The sequence below is a fragment of the Pleurodeles waltl genome, chromosome 1_1 (genome assembly GCF_031143425.1).
Source record: "Pleurodeles waltl isolate 20211129_DDA chromosome 1_1, aPleWal1.hap1.20221129, whole genome shotgun sequence".
NCBI lineage: Eukaryota > Metazoa > Chordata > Amphibia > Caudata > Salamandridae > Pleurodeles > Pleurodeles waltl.
In genome coordinates this window covers 571,764,116-571,788,819 of record NC_090436.1, presented here as the reverse complement: position 1 = coordinate 571,788,819, position 24,704 = coordinate 571,764,116, and positions in this window count along the sequence as shown.

Sequence of the window (24,704 nt, the reverse complement as noted above, 5' to 3'; positions counted from 1 at the left end):
AAACCCGATTAAATAACCAGTTATAGTTAAAATTGGAAACTTCAAAGGCTTACACAAATTTGTAGTTTGCGACTCAAGTCCAGTTTCCTTGGTAGGAAGAGATTTGCTATGCAAAACGAGATGTTCAATTACCTGTTCAAATGAGGGGATTGCCATTCAGACAAATAGTGATGTTGAGGACGAACAGTCTGAGGAAACAGAGTACAACTCAGTAAATGAAGAGTACCCACTGATCAGTTTCTTTCCGGTCTTTATATTACAAGATCTTCCTTCTGAATTACAGAGAACAGTTACAATGAAAGTGTGGGATTTTTTAGAGAAAGACATTGGTCTACTCAAAGGAGTTGAGCCAGTTAAAGTCCCAGTCAATTCAAGTGCCATTTACCCCCAGATTCCCCAATACCATATGACACAGGATACTTTTGAAGGAATTGCACCTATAATAATGGAATTTATAGGGCAAGGCATTCTAAAAGAGGTTTTGAGCAGCCTGTGTAACTCACCTGTCATGGGTTTACGAAAACCCTGTGGGAAATTTCAGATTGTTTAGGATTTGAGGAAAATCAATGATATTGTGATTAAACGTTTTCCAGTGGTGCCAAATCCAGCAGTGATTTTGTTTCACTTCCCATGCGATGCTGAATGGTTCACCATAGTGGACTTATCACAAGCATTCTTTTCTGTACCTCTTCACAAGGATAGGCAGTTTCTTTTCTGTTTTAAATTCCTTGACCGAGTGTACTGTTGGTGCAGAATACCTCAAGGATATTTAGAGTCACCGTCAATTTTCAATTGGATATTGAAGAAGAATTTGGAGACATTGGAAATCCCTTTCCAATCAACATTGGTTCAATACATTTGTCAGTAGCTTCAAAGACAAATGAGACATGCAAGCATGACACTATTGCCTTGTTAAATAATTTGGGAAAGAACGGGCATAAAGTGTCCCCAGTGAAATTACAGTACTGTCAGAAAGAAATGAAATATTTGGGACACCAAAATGAAAAGGGAGCTAGAAAGATTTCCAGAGAGAGAGTCACAGCTATATTGCAGATGAATCCCCTGTTACACAGAGGGATGTCAGGATGTTTCTAAGAATGGTGAGCTGGTGAGTGGATTCCAAATGTTTCAATCATTTCAAAGCTGTTCCAGAAGCTGAGGTTACTGATCCCCTAGTATTAGACCAATCGTGTATGAAAGCCTTTACTGAGTTGAGAGAAAGTCTGTGCAAAGCTCTGGCTTTCAGAATGCCTGACTATACAAAATCATTGATGTTGTTTTGTCATGAGTATGATGCATGTTCTTTGTCTATCCTAACACAGGTGCATGGTAGTGTAAACCGCCCAGTAGCATATTTTTCAACTACTTTGGACCCAGTTGCTGCAGCATTACATGGCTGCTTTTGCACTGTAGCAACGGTTGGATTGAGCCTCACTCAGAGTGAGAGCACTGTGATGGGGCATCCTTTAACTATTTTGGTCCCTCACTCCATTGAAGTTTTGCTCACCTGAGCCAAGACCCAATATCTGACCAATGCGAGAATGACCCGATAATTTTGGGTTCTCTGAATGTTAGTCTGAAAAGGTGTACTGTGCTTAACCCAACAAACTTTGATTCCAAAAGAAAATGTTGAATTTTACAAATTGAAAGATGTTGAACATGACTGTCTGGAAGTGACTGATTTGTGCATGAAACCTAGACCTGATATTCGAGATACCAAATTGGAAGAAAATGACCAAATTATTTTTGTTGATGGTTCCTGTTTAAGAGATAACATGGAAACACTGAAAGCAGGGTATGCTGTGTCTACAATTTCTGGTATACTTGAAGATTCCTGGCTTCGAGGACTGTATTCCGCAGAAGTGGCAGAATTAGTGGCTCTTACTAGAGCATGCCATGTCTCTGCACAGCCTAAAGTTACCATTTATGCAGACAGTCAGTATGGATTTGGGATAGTCCATGATTTCGGTCAGCTATGGTCACAGAGAGGTTTCCTGACCTCTTCTGGTTCACCAGTTAGAAATGGTGAAAGAATCCATGATTTATTACAAGCTTTACAGTTGCCTGAAAAGATTGTTGTGGTGAAATGAAGTGCACACCAGAAATCTGAAGATTTTGTATCAATGGGAAATGGATATGGGGATCAAGTCGCAAGGTTTTACGCATTGAATTACATATCTTTCAAGGACAAATGGGAACTGTTACTTGAAGAAGAAATGTGTACAAATTAATTATGCTTTAACTGTGATTGACACTTGGGAAGAGCAGAAAGCTCTTCAAGAAAATGTTGACAAAGATGAAAAGAAGATATGAGTTAAAATTAAATGTGTGCAAAGGGATGATGATGTGTGAGTATCAGGGGAAGGCCAAATAGTCCTGCCAAATAACTTGTTAACTCAAATATCTAGATATTATCATGGTCAAGCACATGTTGGGATGGATGCTATGATTCGAACTTTCAAACAGTTTTGGTTTAATACAAAGTTTAGACAGGTTGCCGAAGCAATTTGCCACCGTTGCATCATCTGTCAGCAGATGAATGAGGGAGAGAGGACAGGGGTTCATATGAGCCACTTTGGAAGAGCAGGAGTTCTATTTAAGCAGAATGCATATGGATTTTATTGAGATGCCCGTGTGTGTAGGATTGAGACGTGTTGGTGATTGTTTGCATTTACTGGATTGAAGCATACCCCACACAGAGAAATGATAGTCTCACAGTAGCAAAGCTATTGCTTAGGGAAATGATACCTCATATTGGTTTTACGGTCTCTTTAGAATCAGATAGCAGAAGTCACTTCAACAACAAAGTGATTAAATTACTATGTTCAGCCTTAAATATTGAGTAAAAGTTGCATTGTAGTTACCGCCCTGAAGCTTCAGGACTTGTTGAGCAAATGAATGGTACTGAGACTTGCAAAGATGTGTCTGTCCACAAATCTGAAATGGCAAGTCCCACTACTACTAGTTCTGATGAGTACGAGAAACACACCTGACAGGGAGACTGGACTGTTGCCACATGAAATCCTTATGGGCAGAGCAATGAGGTTGCCAGAGGTTCCTGCCAATGCTCTTGTGAACATAACAGATGATATGGTGTTGGACTACTGCAAGAGTCTGGCTGATGTGGTTCACTCTTTCTGTCATCAGGAGGAAGCCACCACTGTGCAGCCATCCCAAGATCAAAGCCAAAACCTGAGAGCTTGAGACTGGGTTGTGATCAGGAAACACATGAGGAAGACTTGTCTGGAGCTCCAGTGGAAGGGTTCTCACCAAGTAGTACTGGCGACTACTACTGCTGTGAAGTGTGCAGGAGTTCAGAACTTGATTCATGCCAGCCATAACCGGAAAATACCCTGTCCCTTGGACAATGAAGAACAGTCATTGAGCGTACCAACAACTTCCAGACAAACTTAGAGAATCGGAAAAGGAAGCTGGAGAATCAGAGACTGACTCAGAGCAGACCGAAGACAATCCAAACACTCCTGTGAGAGACGAAACAGAGGACATGGAGGAGAGTGACAGTGAACCAACCTCAGCTGAGGTAGCAGGAGAGTCTAACCAGAAAAGGGCTCTCCCAGAAGCAGACGACCTTGAAATACAAATAGAGCAAGCTATAGACCCGGTAGAAGAAGTTTAAGTGGATCAAAGTCAAAACGATGTGACTCCTCCAAGAGAAGTCACAGGTACCTTAAGTCAAAATCCTGCATAACTAGAAAAAGCTGAAAGTCCAACCTTGAAAAGAGCATTAACCAAGGGTCCACTGAAAGGAGATAAGTGGCTGAAATCACAAGCGAAGAAGAAAGAATCAAATACAGTATCAACAATCAAAGAAGAAGTAGACACCACAAGAAAGGAAGATTTGAGTGATGGAGAGTAAAATGGAGATCCAAGACTGAAAAGAAAAAAAATTGCAAATAGAAGTTACACAGGTCCTGAGTGGGCATATGCAACAACTAGTGATTGGCAAAGTGAATGTTTGTCATTTTGTTTTGATCGTGAAATTCCAGGTCAATACGTGAGGTGAGTCAATGAACTGAACTTTGAAAGTTTTGTGGATTTGAGAAGAGAAAAGAGACACTTGAAAGTAACCTGAAGCGACTCTTGAAGTAAACTAATTTGAAAAGCTGCTAATCCGATTTTGATAACAGCTACCAAATTAATGAGAGGTCCTGGAAAAGAGAGAGTGAAAGCTGTAAATATCTGCAAAAAAGATTTTAGTTTTGCTGCATAGTATATATTTTCTTTTTCTTCTTTTTGATCCTTTACAGATCATGAGTAACTACAACGAGCAAGTTAGAAAGAGTAGATGTTGTAAATACATAGGTATTGGCTTAGCTATTGTGGGTATGATGGCATGTTTGTTGTTGCTTGTGGGTATGAGTTTTCTGAATAAAGCTGTAGCGAATCATACCTCTGTTTTAGACGCTACTACCACACTGACAGAATTTGATGAGTTTAGGCGGGATGAGAAACACTTACACTTAGACAATCCACAGGGTGATCTTTCTCCGAATGTTTTCTATTTCTTATTGCATGATTACATGGAGACAATGAATGTGAGAGAATGTTACGTTTGCACGCAGATTCCTTCATTAATAGAGGAAGGGATTACTTATCATAGTTTGCCACTAAAGTATGGAATTAGTTGCAGTCTTTTACAAAGTTCTATGTCCAAGAATCCATCCAGTATTTCTATTCAAATCACAATGTAGTGTTTTTGTTTGTTCCTAGTATTTGAGCAGATGGTTAAGAAAAATAATATAGAGTTAGCCAAGGGTTTCTTTGAACCTACATTGACATTTGGAACAGCTTACGCTTACAGGAACAATCTTACATGCTTGCTTACACCAGTGGAAAACAGTTTCTTCGATCAAATTAATCGCAGGAGAAAGGCATTAAAAGAGAAAGTAGATAAAGGCTTAGTGAAAAGGACAGTTAGGAAAGACTATGCAGTTGGTGAAATAAAGACACAAGGGAAGTTAGCTTTAGATGCACAACACGTAAGGAAGGTATATATAGGCCAAAATCTAGAACTGATACATTATTTGTGGGAACGTGTGAATGCAGACATGTGTTTCTTTTCCAGAGTAAATTGATTTTACGTTAAATGGACAAGACCCAGCAATTTCAGGGGTTTATTACATATGTGGACCAAATGCTTATTACCATCTTCCAAGAGGATTGTATGGCACATGCTATTTGGGAAAAGTTTTCCCAAAGATTTATCAACTTGAAAACTTGAATGAGACACCTAAACTGAATTAATTACACCTCCTGGTCAGCATCTGCTGCCCTCCCCAGCTCCTCGGGCTGTCGCTGCCTCTGCCTTTGCCTGGGACGAACTGAGATCCCCCTGACTCTCAATTCGAGGCCCTCCTCCACCCACAGGCTCAACCCTACGCCTCATCCCTGTGGTCTAGTGGCCATCAACAAATAAGTATCTTCTCTCTATCTCTCTTTCACGCTTGCTTTTTTCTGCCTTTTTCACTCATTTTCCTTTCACTTCAGTTTTTTCCATATCTTTTCCTTTTTTTCTCCCCTGCTGTCCCTGCCTCCCTCCTGTGCTGCTCTGGCCCCTGCGGCTCCACCCCTCTACCCCCATGAAGCACCATTCCTACCCCCCACCTCCCAGCTGACCGCTCCCTCCTCCCCTTCTTAATGGAGGCCGCAGCACTGTGAGAGTGTAACTGTACTGACATCCTGGATTGCATCTGCTGCACTCCCCAGCTCCTCTGGCTGATGCTGCCTCTGTCTTTGCCTGGGCCTAACTGAAAGCCTCCTGACTCTCAGTTCGAGGCCCTTCTCAACATGCTGAAGGTACTCCGCACATATAGAGATACCAACACCATCCACAACCCCATCAACTGCCTCCCCCTGAACATCTGCTCTCTCCACAAACACTGGACTCTGGGATTTGAGCTACCCCGCCCGACCGGACATAGCCTTCCTTACCGAGACCTAGACCAACCCCACCTCGGGACCAGACATTGCCATTGTCATTCCTGACAGATTCGGCATCCTAAGGAAGGTTTGGCCCTCCCACAGGGGACTCGCCATCGTACACAAGTCCTCAATACGTGTCAAGGCTGACCAGGAAGAACAAAGCGCCACCGTGGAACACCTTCACTTCCTGGTCCACTCCAACCACACTCCTCCTCAGCAACCTGAATTTCCACCTGGAGGACCGAAGTGACCCAAACACCACCGCTCTCAGACAGCAGGTCTCTGCACCCACACACATCGCAGGACAAACACTGGACCCCAGTTTCACCTCAAGCTTCTGGATCACCATCAAGACCATCTCCACCCCAGCCTGGACTGACCACCGTTGCAGACACTTCACAATCACTGCACCCAGCAGTGCACCCGCAGCTCTAGGATCCCCCACAGGAAATGGAATGAAATTACCAATGAGCAACTCACCTCAACTCTTGCCAAATCCCTCTCTCCTCCATCCGATGACACCAACACAGAAATGCGCATTCTCAATGCATGGATCACCGAATGTGGTGACACTCTAGCCACCCACTGGCTGACATCGGACAAACACATACCTAAGAAAGCCAGCTGATTCACACCAAACTCCAAGAATCAAAGCACGGCCACAGACGCTTAGAGAAAAAATTGAGAAACAGCCAAACCAGCAAAGACCTGGCCTCCTTCAAAGCCGCAACTGCCACCCACACCTGAAACATCAAGAACGCAAGGAACGGACGCACTCAGCGATCGCATCAACTCCTCCACACACTACTCTAAGGAACTCTTCTCAGTCATCAACAAGTTCACAAATCCCCTCTCTGAAGTCACCTGCATCCCCCGTCACAGGACCTCTGTTACAAACTCGCCACCTTTTTCCACTGCAAGATCCAGGACATGTATGACAGCTTTCTCCCAGAAAAACCTGGCACCAGAAACTGCGACCGACCCACCCCCCCAAGAACCCACCTTGTCCATCCACAGTTGGTCCATGCTCACCACGGAGGAAACAGCCATTATTATGAAAAGCACCCATTCTGAGGCCCCCAAGGACCTCTGCCCTCACCACATATACATCAGAGCCAGCACATCCCTCACCCCGAGCTCCAAAACACGATGAACTGCTCCATCGACACTGGCACCTTCCCTGAGGACTGTAAACATGCCAAAATACACCCTCTCCTGAAGAAACCGTTAGCCAACCCATCAGAACTAAAGAATTTCCGTCCCATATCGCTGATACCCTACCCCACCAAAGTACTGGAGAAAGCAATCAATGCACAACAACGAAATTTTATTGAGGCCAACAGCTCCCTGGACAGCTCACAGTTCGGTTTCTGCAGCAACCACAGCACAGAGACAGCCCTCCTGGCAGCCACCAACGACATCCGATCACTCCTAGACTGGGCCATGCCACAGCGCTCATACTCCTCGAACTCTCAGTAGCCTTCAACACGGTCTCCCACAGCACACTATGCACCAGACTCCACGACATAGGCATCTGCAGAAAAGCCCTTGAATGGATCCACTACTTCCTCTCCAGGAGAAGTCAGAGGGTCAGACTCCCGTTGTACACATCCAGATCCATAGAATTCAACAACTGAGTCCCCCAAGGATCCTCACTGAGTCCCACACTGTTCAACGTATACATGGCCTCTCTTGCAGCCATCGCCAGAAGCCACGGAATGAACATCGTATCATATGCCGATAATACCCAACTCATCATTTCCCTCACTGACATCCCAGACACGGACAAAAGGAACTTCCACTCAGGAATGGAAGCCGTCGCCACCTGGATGAGAGAAAGCTGCCTCAAACTCAACTCTGACAACTGAGCTCATCATCTTTGGAAATGCCACCTCAGCTTGGGACGACTCCTAGTGGCCCAAATCCCTCAGTGCCCCCCGCACTGACTGAGCACGCCCGCAACCTAGGCATCATCCTCGATTCCTCCCTATCCATGACCCACCAGGTAAACTCAGTCGCCTCCTTCTGCTGGCACACACTCCACAAACTTCAGAAAATCTTTAGATGGAGCCCAGCAGACTGCTGCAGTCATCCATGCCTTAGTAACAAGCAAGCTCGACTATGGCAACGCCCTCTATGCAGGCACCTCGACTAGAAACATCGAAAAACTATAACTCATCCAGAACGATGATTGATGTAAGGTGTGAAGACACATTTACTCATCAGAGGAGGGTTTGTGAAAGCTGAATTAATTGCTAATAAATGTGTATTGATTAATAGTTAAGAATTTACATGAATTAGGCTAACATAGAAAATAATGTGTACCTTGGAAAATGTGGCCACATGAGTGGCCATCATGATGTGTGTAATAACACTTATATTTTCATTAATCTGCACATGTAGAATAACATGTAGTAGTGGGTCATACTAATGATTTAATGTTATGTATTTGTTTAATAATATTAAGTTTTAATTAATTTTGAGGTTTGGGCCTAGTCGACAAACCCTGAGTTTCATGCCATAAATAATTATTTGTAAATGTCTTGTGAATGCAAATAATTAATATTGCTCATTGTTCACACTGCGCTGACCAAGCAATTTGTGCATGTCTTAACTTTTCTCATGAGAAATGCTGATTGAGACGTTCTATACTATAAATTGTTACTTTATAAACTTGATGCATGAGTTGAAGGTATTCCCAGGCTTGGACAATAGGCACACTGACTGGAGTTAAGATTGCAACAAAAGAGCTACCTGATGAACCTAACGATGGGAACAGGAGAAGAGGAGCCAATCAATGTTGTGTGAAAGACTGTTTAGTTATATTTTAGATCTCAAATTTAGTTTTTTTTGGTTCTCCTGTAAACCTGTACGATTTTCTGACCAATGACGGCAGGAGAAAATGCTTTATGAATTTTGATATATCTAGACACCACTTGGCAAAGAGAGTTCAGTTCTTTAGTATAGAGAGGCAGATGCTTTTCCATTCTAGTCATGTAAGAACCTATTCCCATTCTTTTTTTTAACCGTTGAGCCAATTCTGTCCCACACTCTTTACCAGTAGGGGTCCCGTTCAAGGAGCTGAGCAGTTCCCAATGTTCTTTTTCCTCATAACCATCCTCATTGAGTATTTGCAATAATGTTGATTCCTTAGCTTGATAACCATCCTCATAGAGTATTTCCGTTAATGCTGATTCTTTAGCCTGATTGTCCTTTTAGTGGTTCAGTTAACTTAGAGCCCACCTGTGGCTGAACCATTCCCTTTTACTGTCCGTTGCTGAGGACCAGACGGATGTCAAACTGACAAAGAGAAATCGCAGCTTGCTGACCTATTGAGGAGAAGTATAACGAAAAGCTATTGTTTCTGTTTCAGATTTTGTTCTCTTCTTTTAGGTACCAAAAGCTATTTTGATAGAGTCCTAATTAGATTTTTTCCAAATTTACTTTTGACTAAATTGGTTTTGCATGAAGCCCAAACATGCTATTCTAATTGGAGGTGTAGTTAGTATGCCCAAAATGTGTTGTCAAATGTTATTAACAAAGACTTGATTTTGTTCTCCTGCTGAATCTAGACCTATGCTATCGCTGTTGTTCAGTTATTGATGTTATTCATTTGTATTGTAAATCTTGAATGTCTAATTATCAATGTACTATTTAAAGTGAGGTTCTTTCGAAGCTTTAGCCGGTGTTGTTTGTGGACATTTATCATTTGGTATTGAGATTGATTTATGTGATATTAGCATTGTTAATATAGGGAAATAAACCTTCAAATTTCACCAAAAGGTGTGGTTATTCATGGATTACTGACTCAACGTTTTTGATAATTGTCTCATTGAACAATGTTATGTTGCTTTTCGCTAAACTATGAGTGAAGATTGTGTATATGGTGGAATCACTCTAAGCATAGTCAAAAAGTCCATCGAACCTCTAACGTGTCCCCTTATGAATAAATTATAAAAGACCATATAAGGCTAGAAGCGCTCACTATACAATACACATTTCCCCTATTAGATTTTGGAAGATCTGACCTGCCGAAATATAGGGAAGGTTGAGGTATTTGAATCCTCTGATAATTGTACCATCATCTGATAATTTTGGGATGCGATAAATAACTGCAAGCTCCTAACTCAGATCTCGGAAAATATGCCAGAGTACACAGAGCTATTGAGTGATTTGCTAAAATAGCACTCAGATTTTTTGGGATACATGAGTGCATTTCCTTTTCATGATAGTGTGACATTTTGAGATATATAAGCAATCTTGATGCAGATAACACACGTGTTTTCATCATCTTCCATCTTTAAAAGTCGAAATGCTGTAAAATCTTAGTTTGGGTCACACGTTCGTTTCGTGCCATTAATTAGATAAGATTATAGACCAACCCTGTTTTCCAGAACTGATAAAACAAAAATTTCCTTGGGGGAAATGCAAAGTGAAGATGACAAATTAATTGCAGACACTAACCATAAATTGTTTTAGGCTTGGATGCCCCACTGTGAAATCAGCACGTTATTGTTGTCTTCGTAAATGAAAAGGTAAGCTGTGTAATAGATAATAACTGCAAATTGGCTTGGAATCAAAACAAAATTAGTTGAAAAGTCATACATTTTGCACTCGTCTTTTACGGATTACTTTGCTATTTCACTGTTTCTTAAAAAAAACATTGCAGAGGGAGTAGCCAAACAGGCCCTCTATGCACAACACAAATACACCTCTTCAGTGTTCTTCAAGGTGGTCCGAAACATTAGACACACAATTAAAGTCTCCACGGAGTTCATGTTTTCTTTACAGAGGAATTTACCTTATTCTTTTGTGCTATTTTTTCTTCTTTATTTTGTTTTTGAGTTTTCATTCTTCCCTTGGAGGGGGGTGGGAAGGAAGAGGTAAGGAGGCGGTCAGGCCAGAGGGATGCAGTCCATTATTTACATGGGGTAACCCAGATTTGTCCTCTATGAGACAGGGAACTAGAGGCAACGGGCCAGATGTAGGTATATTCCATTTTGCGACTTGCAAATTGCGAGTCAGAGCGACTCGCAATTTGCGAGTCGCAAATTGGAATGTAGGATGGTGTCCCTGACACCATCTGCGACTCGCAAGGGGGTCGCAAAGGCCCACCTCATTAATATAAATGAGGTGGGTCGCAATTTGCGACCTCCTTGAGACTCGCGGCACTCACAGAGATGGTGGCCTGCTGGAGACAGCAGACCACCATGTCTGTGACTGCTTTTAAAAAAAGCAGTTTTTTTTTTTGTAATGCAGCCCGTTTTCCTTAAAGGAAAACGAGATGCATTACAAAACTAAAAAATGAAATGTTTTTGTTTCATTTTTTCAGAGCAAGCAGTGGTCCATAGGACCACTGCCTGCTCTAGAATTTTTTTTTAATGCCATTCACAAAGTGCCCTTACCTTTTGCGAATGGGTTAGCACCCATTTGAAATGGGTGCTAACTGTGATTGCTTTGCGACCGTGTTTGCGGTCTTTGCACTGCGACTTGCAATTAGGAAGGGGACTCCCATTCCTAATTGCGACTCATAAACCCATTTTGCAATTCGGTAACCAGGTTACCAAATCACAAAAGGGGTTTTGTGCTTTGCCAAGTGCAGTTTGCACGTCGCAAACAGCGAAATTCACTGTTTGCGACATGCAAACTGTGTGCTTCATCTGGCCCCACATGTATGAAGAAATGTTTGCGATTTCCTATTTGCGAATTTTAGTGATTCAGAATTAGGAAATCGCAAACAGCAATGTACTAATGTGTTCTAAATACATTTCGCGATTCACAGTCAGTTGCAAATGGACCTGCCTCATTATTATTCATGTGGTAGGCTGCAATTAGTGACGCATAAGAAATGGCCAAATATCACAGGAATGGTGGCCTGCTGAGGTCAGCAGACTACCATGTCCGTGATTGCTTTCTAAATAATGCAATTTGTTTTTAAATTGAGCCCATTATCCTTAAAATAAAACGGAATGCATTTGAAAAAGAAAACTAAAAAGTTTTCTTTTCATATTTTAAGAGTAGACAGTGGTCCATGGGACCCTTGCCTGCTCTTAAATAATGTTGTCACCCACATTTGAAAATGGTTTACCACCAATTTGAAATTGGTAGCATACTGCAAATGTTTTGCAACTGACCTTTGGTCACAAATCACTCTTACATCCCACTGCGAGTTGCTGTTAGGAAGGGATGCCCTTAACATAGCCCTTCCTAATACTGAATCGCAGACACTATTTGCAATTCGGTAATAGGTTACTGAATCGCAAATAGGGCCTTGGTACATCCAAAAATGTATTGTAGTGGTCATAAATGGACCGATTCTGCGAATCAGGCCATTTGTGACTGCTGAAAACCTTCGTACATGTGGCTTTATTCATTGTGAAAAGAGGAGAAATGGTGTGTTGTTTTATTCACGATGAAAAGAGGAGAAACATCAACAGAACCCTTCAATGTTATGTATTGTAGCTATGTCACCAGCCATTTTCTGTCAGCAAATGACCTCAAACATGAATGATGATATTTTATTTAAACATTGTGATGAATATTATTACATTTATTCTCACAGGCATTGATGTCATATTTTGTCAGTCAGATTGTCTGTGCTGACACGTGGCTGGGAATAACTCTATTTAACGTAACCATCTACTTCGTAAACTTATTTGGGTACAAGCAATGGCAAAGCCAGTAGATCTTACCTTTGCCACTAGGTGCTGACCTATTGGCGTTGGCAGCGTATAATGTTGCCTCTGATGTGCAGCTATACACAGGAGTATTCTTGCCCTCTGTAATGAAGTTTAAAAAAAAAATTCTACATACATGCATGCACATGCACAGTAGCCATTTAGCTGTGGATTTTAATATAAACATGGGAATCTGGTTACAAGATGGCTGTTGTCTTGCCACAAAGAGTAAAGCTACTGTACATCCATGTGGGACATGCCTCTTTATCTATGATCACACACATTTTGTTGTGGATTGATGCTGCTATTTTTTTGACTGATTCCACTGTGATTGTGCTAACCAGGCCCCAGTGCATGTGGCTCTGACCCCTAAGACATGCAAAAGTTGCCTATACTCCAAATTGGCATATTTTCCTCATCTATAAGCCTCTACAAAGTGTACCCAGGGCATGAAAGTTAAATGTCAGTAGTGGACTGCAGCATCCATTAAGACACTCCTTTTAACACTGCAAATTCCACCCGTCAAAAAGTGTCCTCTTTTGACAGGCCTAAACCTTCATATTAAATATTAATAGTTCACCCTTAAGTTGGCCTTAATAACAATAAGACAGCCTGCATGGTATTCTCAAGAAAGATCTGTAAACATTTAATTTTAAACATGTTCTTACACTGACAAGGTCCAAAAAAGCTATTTCATTGAAGCAGGGTTAGTTGTTCCAACGGAAAGCATTAAGATATAATTTCAAATGTTATCTCCACCCAAGAAACAGCTGCAAAGTTCATAGGCTTTTAGAAATATTTATTGCAAGCCCAATCCACTGGTAATTGTTGCTAGCCACTCACCTGAACTCCAGGTGTTTCCGATGGGGCGATGATAATTCCCGAATCGGAATGAGAACTGACAGGGAAATAATGAAGGACACACTGCAACCCTAGGAGTTTCCAAGAGGAAGGGAGTTTGGGATTAGAGAGAAAAAGAGAAATACTAGGACTTCTGCGTATTCAGATTTCTCTACTCCGGGCACTGCTGGGCTCAAGGATATCTGGATTCTGATTCTGGATTCAGGATATTGGCAATTAGGATTATTCAGATGCAAGAGTATGGACTTGGATTTCCCTGTAATGACACTACACTTTAAAACAGGAAAAACTAAACAAATATTTTGCATTAACTAACGTCAAATCAACATACCAATAATTCACACTATAAACATTCCCCAGTGATATTCAAGAAATATTTAGGAATTATCATGAACTGGAAATATCATGTACAAGGATTTCCACTCAGAGAAAGTAACTGGGCTAATCAAAACAAAACTACTTCAAATTCTTCAGTAGTTCAAGATTCTCAAGAGTTCAATGTTCATATGCAAATATGCAATGGCTATCAGATTATTGTTCTCAATTGTCCCAAAAGTCTGTAGAACACCAACAACAGATTCTGATTGAGTAAACACGGGTTGAATCCAACTATGAACACAAGATGCAGGAAGGTGCAGTTATTACAAGAAATACAACTTTTCTCTAATGTTTTTTCAGTCACGAGATTGATCCAAATAATATTGCTGGCCTTAAATGAGTTTGATTAATCAGCACTGATCAAGATCCCAAATTAAATAGAAAGACTTGTGTTACCTTATTTGGAATGACTCGTGTCTTTTTGCCAGAGCAAGAAAGCGCAATGCGAGAGATGAATTGCACCTTGCCTTTTACAGGTACTATGGTAACTGTGGAGAAGATCAGAAATATCAGTTCGAAACTCACGAAGTGCGTCGCTGCAAGAAGCCTGTTGCTGTAAAGGTATTGATGCAGCTGCGAAAAGAGGCCTGCCACTGTGAAGTAGAAGGCTGCTGAAGACTGGAGACACTGTAATATAAACTGGTGAGATCCCACTTAATGAGTGTCATGAGTCAAGTTCAACACGTTGTTTATTGTGAAGTATAGGAATTTGAAGTGAATTCGAGAATAACAATTTCTTCTTTAACACATATTAATTCAGCCAATGTTCATCGAAGTTTCAGCCAACACGTGTTTCGCCCCTTATTGCGAATACGCCAGGGCTTTCTGAAGGCTGTGAAAAATATATGTAAGAAAGTATAATGAGACACAAGGTAGAACAAAAACTAACGAAGGGTGCTACCAAATATGTGAATAGTGTAAAAACAGACTGATGGACAGACCATCCTTGCCTGTTGTGCTCCCCAAGTAGTGGGAAAAAGGATACTAATTAGAAGAAAAACTCTTAATAGAATTCAAAAGCAGATGAGTGTTACAATAGTCCTGGGTTCCAGGGATTATTAGTCTATGAGTGATGGGAAAGAACTGCATATATGTTGCTATGTTTACTGCAGAAAAAGGAAGATGAAATAGTAGGCTGAAATAGAGAAACCCCTATTTTAAAAAAAATATATAGGAGAGTAAATACTTAAAAATAAAGAAATAAAGAAACACCATAGATTGATAAGTAAATGGCAAGCAAATGAAAGCATGCTGGCACACTCGTGATTTTAGTAAAATGGAAATGAAAAACCAGTGGAAAAGGTGACTAAATTTAGTGTAAAAAGAATATATAAGAGTAAGTCCGAAATGGTTGCATACCATATCATATAAGGTAGAGAAATCCTCTGATACAAGTATCACAATTGTTGATAAAGATCTGGGTACAGAAATGTAAATAGCATTTAGGAGAACCACTTCGCTAAATCGAATATAAATAATAACTACATCATACATTGGAAGGACCAAGGCAAAACAAATGATGGAGTACAAGATCGATTACAAAACAGCACTTAAAGAATTGGTACAAAGTGAACTGCCAGTTCGTATATGAATAAAAGTTTGCAAATGAAAGGGGGGCAGCAGTAGGACTCAAGTGTAACGAAGGGGGAAAAAACTATTCAGGTCACAAAAACGGTTATCTCCTTAAGAGTTAGAATAAGACCACACGGCAACCATCAGTTCTAAAATAAAGGGCTAGCAAATGTCTAGCGATTTACCGCGGGACGCGACGCAAGGACTTTTTCATTTTTACAGTTCGGTAAGAGTATTTCTTTACATTTGCTAGCCCTTTAATGGCGAGGGACAAGTATTAGACACACACTAACCTGTATGGTAACCCCAGACCCAGACAACCATTCCCACTGTCTTGCTTCCAGGTGCTCACCTAATAGCCACACTCGGTGCCTCTAGAGTTGACCCATCACATAAGGGATGCTGTTATTCCGCAGAATGTAGGCGTCATGCACTGAGACAGGGAACTTGGCATTCACATGGGAGATGTACTGGTCTGCCAAACATACCATCTGTACATTCATAGAATGATAACTCTTCCGGTTTCTGTATACCTGTTCACTCCTGTGGGGGGGACCAAAGCCACATGGGTCCCATCAATGGACCTATAATAGAAATCACCTTTCACTGTAGGCAAATCCTCCACCTGAGGAACATGATGTAGCTCCGCATGTGTTTCAGAAGGGCAGACAACACTCTGGACAATACGTTGTAAAACATAGACTGGGACATCTCTGATATGGCTACTGTTGTTTGAAAAGACCCACTTGCTAGGAAATGGAGCACTGACAGCACCTGCACTTGAAGGGGGATTCCTGTGGGATGGCGGATTGCTGACATCAGGTCTGGCTCCAACTGGGTACACAGTTCCTGGATTGTGGCACGGTCAAGCCTGTATGTGATTATGACATGTCGCTCCTCCATTGTCAACAGGTCCACCAACGGTCGGTACACCGGAGGATGCCGCCATCTCCTCACATGTCCCAGCCGACGGTGCCTATGAAGGACAACAGCAAGCACAGAGTCAAACAACTCAGAGGTACGTACCCACAGTTTACACAGAACACCAATCATACACAAAAGGTGGCCTGTATGTGTGTTGAGTCTAGGCCTAGGTATGTGTGACGCAGTTGGAAATGAAGCCATGTGGGCCCCTGAAATGGCGGCTGCCTGACTTCTAAAGTGGGACAATGGGATGTGAGGTAACTGCGCTGGTGTTGTACACCGTCGCGGTAGGCGGTCGAAGACCGCAGCGCAATGCTACATTAGTTAACATTGGACCCTATGACGATGTGCGCCGGCGGTGACGGTACGTGACCGCCATTTTCTATCTGTTCAATCACTCGATACCTGATTTTCGACAGGAGAGGACCTACACTGCAAGTGCTGCTGTGACCTCGGTCTGGAAGAGACAATGGCTCGAGTGTCTGGGTAAAGGGCCCCTGCCTTCACATCGGAGGAGTTGGAGAAGCTCGGGGATGGGGACCTCCCCCAGTACACGCTACTCTACGGTCCTCCAGACAAACAGGTAAATACACTGTGAGCTTGCTGTATGAGCTATGACTGTGTGGAGTGGGGTGGATGAAAGATGGGGGGGAGAGTGCGGCATGCATGAAACAACGGTGAGTGTATGTGCATCATGGCAAGGGTAGGTATGGGGGCCAATCCCTTTGACGGTGCAGTTCGTAATAACTACTCTTTTTCCCCTGTACATTTCATGTAGGTCAGCGCCCACCAGAAAAAAGATATTTGGTGTGCCATCGCCAAGGATGTACGGACCCTGGGGGTCTACCACAGACGGAGCACCCACTGCCGTAAAAGATGGGAGGACATTTGCCGCTGGAGCAAGAAGACGGCGGATGCTCAGCTGGGGATGGCCTCCCAACGTGGGAGGGGTGCCCGTCGCACCATGACCCCCCTGATGTTCCGTATCCTGGCGGTGGCGTACCCGGAGTTGGATGGGCACTTGAGGGCATCACAGCAGACACAAGGGGTGAGTACACTCTCATTCTGCTGACTTTGCGCGCAGTGGAGTTGTCTGGGTGGGGGAGGTGGGTTTCCCAAGGGCAGGGCGAGTTCCGTAGGCAAGGCCCCTCCGTAAGGCAGGCCATGTGGCACCCCAGCCCACCTCTGTAGAGTGCCAAGTACACCTAGTCATGCCCCTGTGTCATCTATGTGTCCATAGCCTTGAAGTCCATTTCCCAGGAATTGAACAGTGGAGCCCAAGAGCGCGGCGTAGTGCAGGGGGCTTCTGTGTCTGTCGTGTCCGCCAACGGTAGCGGTAATGCATGCACTCAACATGTCTCTCTTCTGTCTTCCCCCCCTTTTTGTGGACTCCCTGTTCTTGTGGGCATTAGCATCATCAGGTGGAGGAGCAGTGGCACCGGAGCAGGAGGGAGCTGCATCCCACATGGCCCTGGAGGGCGACACTACGGAGTCTGAATTCACCAGTGGGACCGAGGGCGAGGGGAGCTCCACGGCAGGGACAAGAGCTGAGACCAGCGACACAGACTCGTCCTCTGATGGGAGCTCCCTTGTGGTGGCGGCAACATCTGTGCCCCCCGCATCTACAGGTACAGCCGCCTCCCCCCCTACCAGCACCGCCCTCCCAGCAGCCCCTCAGACTTTGCCCCGTGCCCGCTCACCCAGGAGGGTGGGCATCACCTTCGCCCCAGGCACCTCAGGCCCTGCCCCAGTCACCCCTGCTGCCCTCAGTGAGGAGGCCATTAACCTCCTCAGGTCCCTCACTGCTGGGCAGTCTACCATTTTGAATGCCATCCAGGGTGTAGAGAGGCAGTTGCAACAAACTAATGCATTCCTGGAGGGCATTCAATCTGGTCAGGCGGCCCTTCACCGAGCCTTTCAGACTCTGGCCTCAGCACTGATGGCAGCCATTGTCCCCGTCTCTACACTCACACCTGCATGCACTACCTCTACAGCCACTACGTCCCTCTCCAGCACACCCACCACCACACCCCGCTCACGTGCAGTCACCACCCCCACTACCATTCACACATCCCTTGTGTCCTCTCCCAGTGTGTCTGTGACGCCACCTCCCAAGATACACAAACGCAGGCACACACCCACCCAACAGCCATCCACCACACAAGAGCCTCCAGCGCATTCACCTTCACCCAAAGTCACCAAACGTACACCTCCTACAACCACAACCTCTTCCTCCACTCCCAAACCCCCTCCAGCTACCTGTCCCAGTGTGTCCAAAAAACTTTTCCTGTCCACCCTTGACCTCTTTCCCACACCTCCCCCACCCCGTCCATCTCATAGGTCCAGAACTAGCACCTCAGCCACAACATCTCCGGGACCAGTGGTGCCTGTAGTCACCGGAATCTGGAGTGAACCGGCCACCAGGGCAGCCAGTGTGGCACGGAGCCACAGCACAGACAGTCCCCCACCTGTGAAGCATCAGAAGTTGGCCAGTGCCCGGCGGGAGAGGGGGAAGACTCCAGCCACCAAAGCCGCTCCCAGGGGTCCCGTTGGGAGTGTGGAGTCAGCTGTGACACCTTCCAAGGTGGGGAAGGGCCACAAGAAACCTGGCAAGTCTAGGAAGAGCAGCACGGCGGAGAAGACCGCAATGATCCCCACTGCCCAGGAGGCCACCGCCAGCACCAGCCCTGCTGCCCAGGAGGCCACCGCCAGCACTAGCCCAGCTGCCCAGGAGGCCACCGCCAGCACCAGCCCAGCTTCCCAGCACACCACCGCCAGCCCTGCTGCCCAGGAGGCCACCGCCAGCACCAGCCCTGCTGCCCAGGAGGCCACCGCCAGCACCAGCCCTGCTGCCCAGGAGGTCAGCACCAGCCCAGCTGCCCAGGAGGCCACCGCCAGCACCAGCCCAGCTGCCCAGGAGGCCACCGCCAGCACCAGCCCTGCTGCCCAGGAGGCCACCGCCAGCACCAGGCCAGCTGCCCAGGAGGCCACCGCCAGCACCAGCCCAGCTGCCCAGGAGGCCACCGCCAGCAAAAGCCCCGTTGGACCATGAAGGACCGCCAGCAAAAGCCCCGTTGGGCCATGAAGGACCGCCAGCAAAAGCCCCATTGGGCCATGAAGGACCGCCAGCAAAAGCCCTGTTGGGCCATGAAGGACCGCCAGCAAAAGCCCCATTGGGCCATGAAGGACCGCAAGCTAAAGCCCCGTTGGGCCATGAAGAACCACCAGCAAAAGCCCCATTGGGCCATGAAGGACCGCCAGCAAAAGCCCCATTGGGCCATGAAGGACCACCAGCAAAAGCCCTGTTGGGCCATGAAGGACCGCCAGCAAAAGCCCCATTGGGCCATGAAGGACCGCAAGCTAAAGCCCCGTTGGGCCATGAAGAACCACCAGCAAAAGCCCCATAGGGCCATGAAGGACCGCCAGCAAAAGCCCCGTTGGGCCATGAAGGACCGCAAGCAAAAGCCCCATTGGGCCATGAAGGACTGCCAGCAAAAGCCCTGTTGGGCCATGAAGGACTGCCAGCAAAAGCCCCGTTGGGCCATGAAGGACCTCCAGCAAAAGCCCCGTTGGGCCATGAAGGACTGCCAGCAGCTGAGACCCTGCAATGGAGACCGCCATCTCAAGCACCGCTGCACAGGGCACCGCCATCTCAAGCACCGCTGAACAGGGCACCGCCATCTCAAGCACCGCTGAACAGGGCACCGCTGTCTCAAGCACTGCTGCACAGGGCACCACCATCTCAAGCACCGCTGAACAGGGCACCACCATCTCAAGCACTGCTGAACAGGGCACCGCTGTCTCAAGCACCGCTGGCCCATGAGCGGCAAGGGCACTGACGCAACTGAGTCTGTCACAGGGTGAATGATGCACTCTGGGCACCATGCCCCCTCCAGAACCAGTGGAGAGATACATCCACTCCCTCTGTCCTTAGCAGGATGAAGCACTCTGGGCACCATGCCCCCTCCAGAACCATTGGAGACTGTTATCCACTTCAGAGACTGTGGCTTTGCACTCCCCAGGATTGAACAGTGGGCAGCCCACCCACTGGAGAGACTTGAGAGACTGTGGCTTTGCACTCCCCAGGATATGGCAGTGGGCAACCCACACACTGTAGAGACTTGAGAGACTGTGGCTTTGCACTCCCCAGGATTGAACAGTGGGCAACCCACCCACTTGTTAGACTTGAGAGACTGTGGCTTTGCACTCCCCAGGATATGGCAGTGGGCAAACCACCCACTGTAGCGACTTGAGAGACTGTGGCTTTGCACTCCCCAGGATATGGCAGTGGGCAAACCACCCACTGGAGAAACTTGAGTGACTGTGGCTTTGCACTCCCCAGGATTGAACAGTGGGCAACCCACCCACTGTAGAGACTTGAGAGACTGTGGGTTTGCACTCCCCAGGATATGGCAGTGGGCAAACCACCCACTGTAGAGACTTGAGAGACTGTGGCTTTGCACTCCCCAGGATTGAACAGTGGGCAACCCACCCACTGTAGAGACTTGAGAGACTGTGGCTTTGCACTCCCCAGGGTTGAACAGTGGGCAGCCCACCCACTGTAGAGACATGAAAGACTGTGGCTTTGCACTCCCCAGGATTGAACAGTGGGCATGTGGCCCCCTCGTGGATTTGTCGTCGTGCACTCAAGCGGCTGAGGTGCCCCCCTTTCCCTCCCCTTGAGGTGCCTGTTTAGTTGCTGTCTGATGCCCCTGCAGTGTTCTCTCTGTCATGGTCGGGGATCTTGTGTGGGCCTCGCCCATACCGTGTGGTCCCGGTGCTCCACAGACTTTCTTAGAACACTACCTGGACTACTATGCTTGGTATATATTATGTACATGGTGTATATATCTATTTCTGCCTAATTGCTTTTAATATATTACAATGGTTACACTCATTTTCTATCATCTTTGCATTCTTCCGGGGGGTTTGGGGGGTGTAACTGTGATGTATTGATACGCATTAGTGTGTGTGTTATAGTGGGTGAGGGTGTGGGTGGGGGTGTTGCGTGTGTGTGTCCCTGTATTTTCCCTCCCTCCTGCCCTGTGTTGTAGGTGCAGTACTCACCGTGGTCTTCGCCACTGGCGTTCGTGCTCCTGGTAGAGAAGCAAGAAGATGAGGGCTGGAAAAATGTGAAGCTCTGGTTCCATGGCGTCCTCGTGGAGTGTGTAGAGGTGAATGTTTTTCCTTTGGGATTCCTGTTTCCGCCATGATTTTATCCGCGGTGAATCCGCCCCGGAAAAGGTGGCGGATTGCCCTGTCATAATAGTGTGGGCGGTACATTGTCTCCCGCCTGTCTGTTGGCGGTGACCGCCGCGCTGTTTGTTTGTACCGCCGTGGCGGTCAGAGTGTTAAAGTGGCTGTCTTTGTTGGCGGTTTCCGCCACGGTCGTGATTCCAAATTTTTTACCGCCAGCCTGTTGGCAGTCTTACCGCCGCTTTAACACCAACCGCCAGGGTTGTAATGACCACCTTAGTGAGGTGTGAGAGCTTTTATTGATGTAAAGAACTTTAAGATCTTATAATCTGTGAAAACTGTAATGATATGTTTTGCCACAAATAGGTGATGACATTCTGCAAAAACCACCTTGATGGCCAATAAATCTCTCTCTGCCACTGTGTAATTTGTTCAGCAGGAAGTAGGTTTTGAGAATAATACACTAAAGGGTGCAGACGGCTGGTCTTGGGAGTTTTCTGAGATAAGACCCCACCAATGGCTTTTTGTGAAGCATCCACCTCAACAAAGAATGGCTGGTCAGGATCTGGATGTAACAGAATGTGAGCTGGTGTGAAATCCTGCTTTAAGGTTTGAAAGGCTGTTGTTAGAAATGGGGTCTTTGGTTGACAGTCAGGTTACCCCTATCCAAGCAAGGACCCTCATTCTAGTCAGGGCAAAGGAGAAACATACTGGGTTAACCCACGCTCATCCCCTTGGTAGCTTGGCATGAGCAGAAAGGCTTAACCCAGAGACTATATTTAAAGTATTTGTACAAACCCACACAGTAACACAGTGTAAAAACTACAAAATGACTCAACACCAGGTTAGATAAATAGCCAAGATTTATCTGATTATAACAAGACCAAAACAACAAAAATCAATCACACACAGGCAAAGTTATGATTTTTTAAAAGATTAAACTTCAATATAGTGCTTAGAAACACAAATGCTTCGAATTAGTGATATCACGGCATTGTGACAGAGTCGTTTCCAACAATCCCAAGCCAATGACCCAGGTTACGGAGTCACACGGACCCCCAGGTACAGTACCTTGTGAAAATGAGGAAACAAGCCGGTGCACGGAGTCGGGTATCGCGCCATCGCTGGATCCGTTGTGGAATCGGTTCCGGTGCTGTGGAGCAAAGAAGCAGAGGTGGCACGAAGAGGCATTGGGTCCCAGCTGCGGAGCGGTGGAGGTGAGGCGGCATCGGTGCGAAGCATTGGATCCGCGCACTTCCGGGGGAGTCAATATCCACAGTGATGGCGTGGTGCAGTGAAGTTGGGCGTCACAGACGTCAGTGACATAGCACTTCAGGACTCATGGAGTCGTGGACTTCAGTGGGGCTGCTGCGGCATCATGCCTGCTCGGTCGTCACACTCCAGTGAGGACTACGGCTTCAGGTACAGGCAGCATTGCAGAATTCTATAGCGGCGTCAACTCAGGGTTGTCTGAAGTCGGTACACTTGGTTGTTCTTGATTTTCCACCAGATTCTCCTTTTAATGGACCAGGGAATGGATTAGGTACCATATAGCAGGGAAGGAGTCCCAGCAGAGAGTCCAGGTGCTGGCAGAGGAAGTCTTTGATGGCCCTGAAACTAACTTCAGAACAGGGGGCAAGCTCAGTCCAAGCCCTTTGAGATTCTTCTTAAGCAGGAATATACCGCAAAGTTCAGACTTTTTCCCCTTTCACAGGCAGAAGCAGCAACTGCAGGATAGCCCAACAAAGCACAGTCACAGGCAGGGGCAGCACTTTTTATCAGCTCTTCAGCTCTTCTCCTTGGCAGAGGTTCCTCTTGGTTCCAGAAGAAAATATTGAAAACATCTAAATTCTGGGGTCTTGGGTCCAATACTTATACCCCTTTCTGCCTTTGAAATCATCTAACTTCAAAGAGAAGTCTCCATTGTTTACAGGATCCTGCCTAGCCCAGGTCAGGTCCAAGACACACACCAGGGGGTTGGAGACTACATTGTGTGAGGGCAGGTACAGCACGTTCAGGTGTAAGTGACCACTCCTTCCTCCACTGCAGCCCAGGTGGATCATCAGGATATGCAGGCTACACCCCAGCTCCCTTTGTGTCACTGTCTAGAGGGGATTCACTAGCAGCCCAAATGTCAGTCTGACCCAGACAGGGAATCAACAACCAGGCAGAGTCACAGAAAGGTTTAAGTAAGAAAATGCCTACTTTCTAAAAGTGGCATTCTCAAACTAACAATCTAAAAACCAACTTCACTAAAAGATGTATTTTTAAAATTATGAGTTCAGAGTCCCCAAACCCCATGTCTCCATCTGCTCTCGAAGGGAACCTGCACTTTAAGAATATTTGAAGGCAGTCCCCATTTTAACCGATGAGAGAGATAGGCCTTGCAACAGTGGAAACCGAATTCAATAGTATTTCACTGTTAGGACATATAAAACACATCAGTACATGTTCACTTTTAACATACACTGCACCCTGCCCATGGGGCTACGTAGGGCCTAACATAGGGGTGCCTTACATGTATAAAAAGGGAAGGTTTAGGCCTGGCCTGGCAAATTGGCAGTTTAAAACTGTACACCCAGATACTGCAGTGTCAGGTCTGAGCCATGCTTACAGGGCTACTTATGTGGGTGCCACAGTCAGTGCTGCAGGCCTTCAAATAGCATTTAATTTACAGGCCCTAGGCACCTCTAGTGCACCTCACTAGGGGCTTACTAGTAAATCAAATATGCCAAATATCGAAAAGCCAATTACACATACATTTTCATATAGGGAACACTTGCACTTTAGCACTGTTCAGCAGTGGTAAAGTTCCCAGAGTAACAAAAAACAGCAAAAACATAGTCTAGCACATAACAACAACAAGGGAAGCAGAGACAAAAAGTTAGGGCAGATTACGCCAAGGATGCCAGGTCTAACACCTGTTCAGCCGCCTCTGACAAAATAATATTTGTCCTGTTGTTACTAACTGAGTAATTGGCACCACAATATCTTAAAACCCTGCAATAAATCTCCGATAAAAGTTTCCGAAAACCAAGAAGTCTCTGTATCTCTTTAGCAGAAGTAGGTGACAGTGAAGAAAGAATGGCTTTAACCTTTTTTGAGGCCATTGTAATACCTTTGGGGGAGAGATGGTAACCCAAACATTCCACT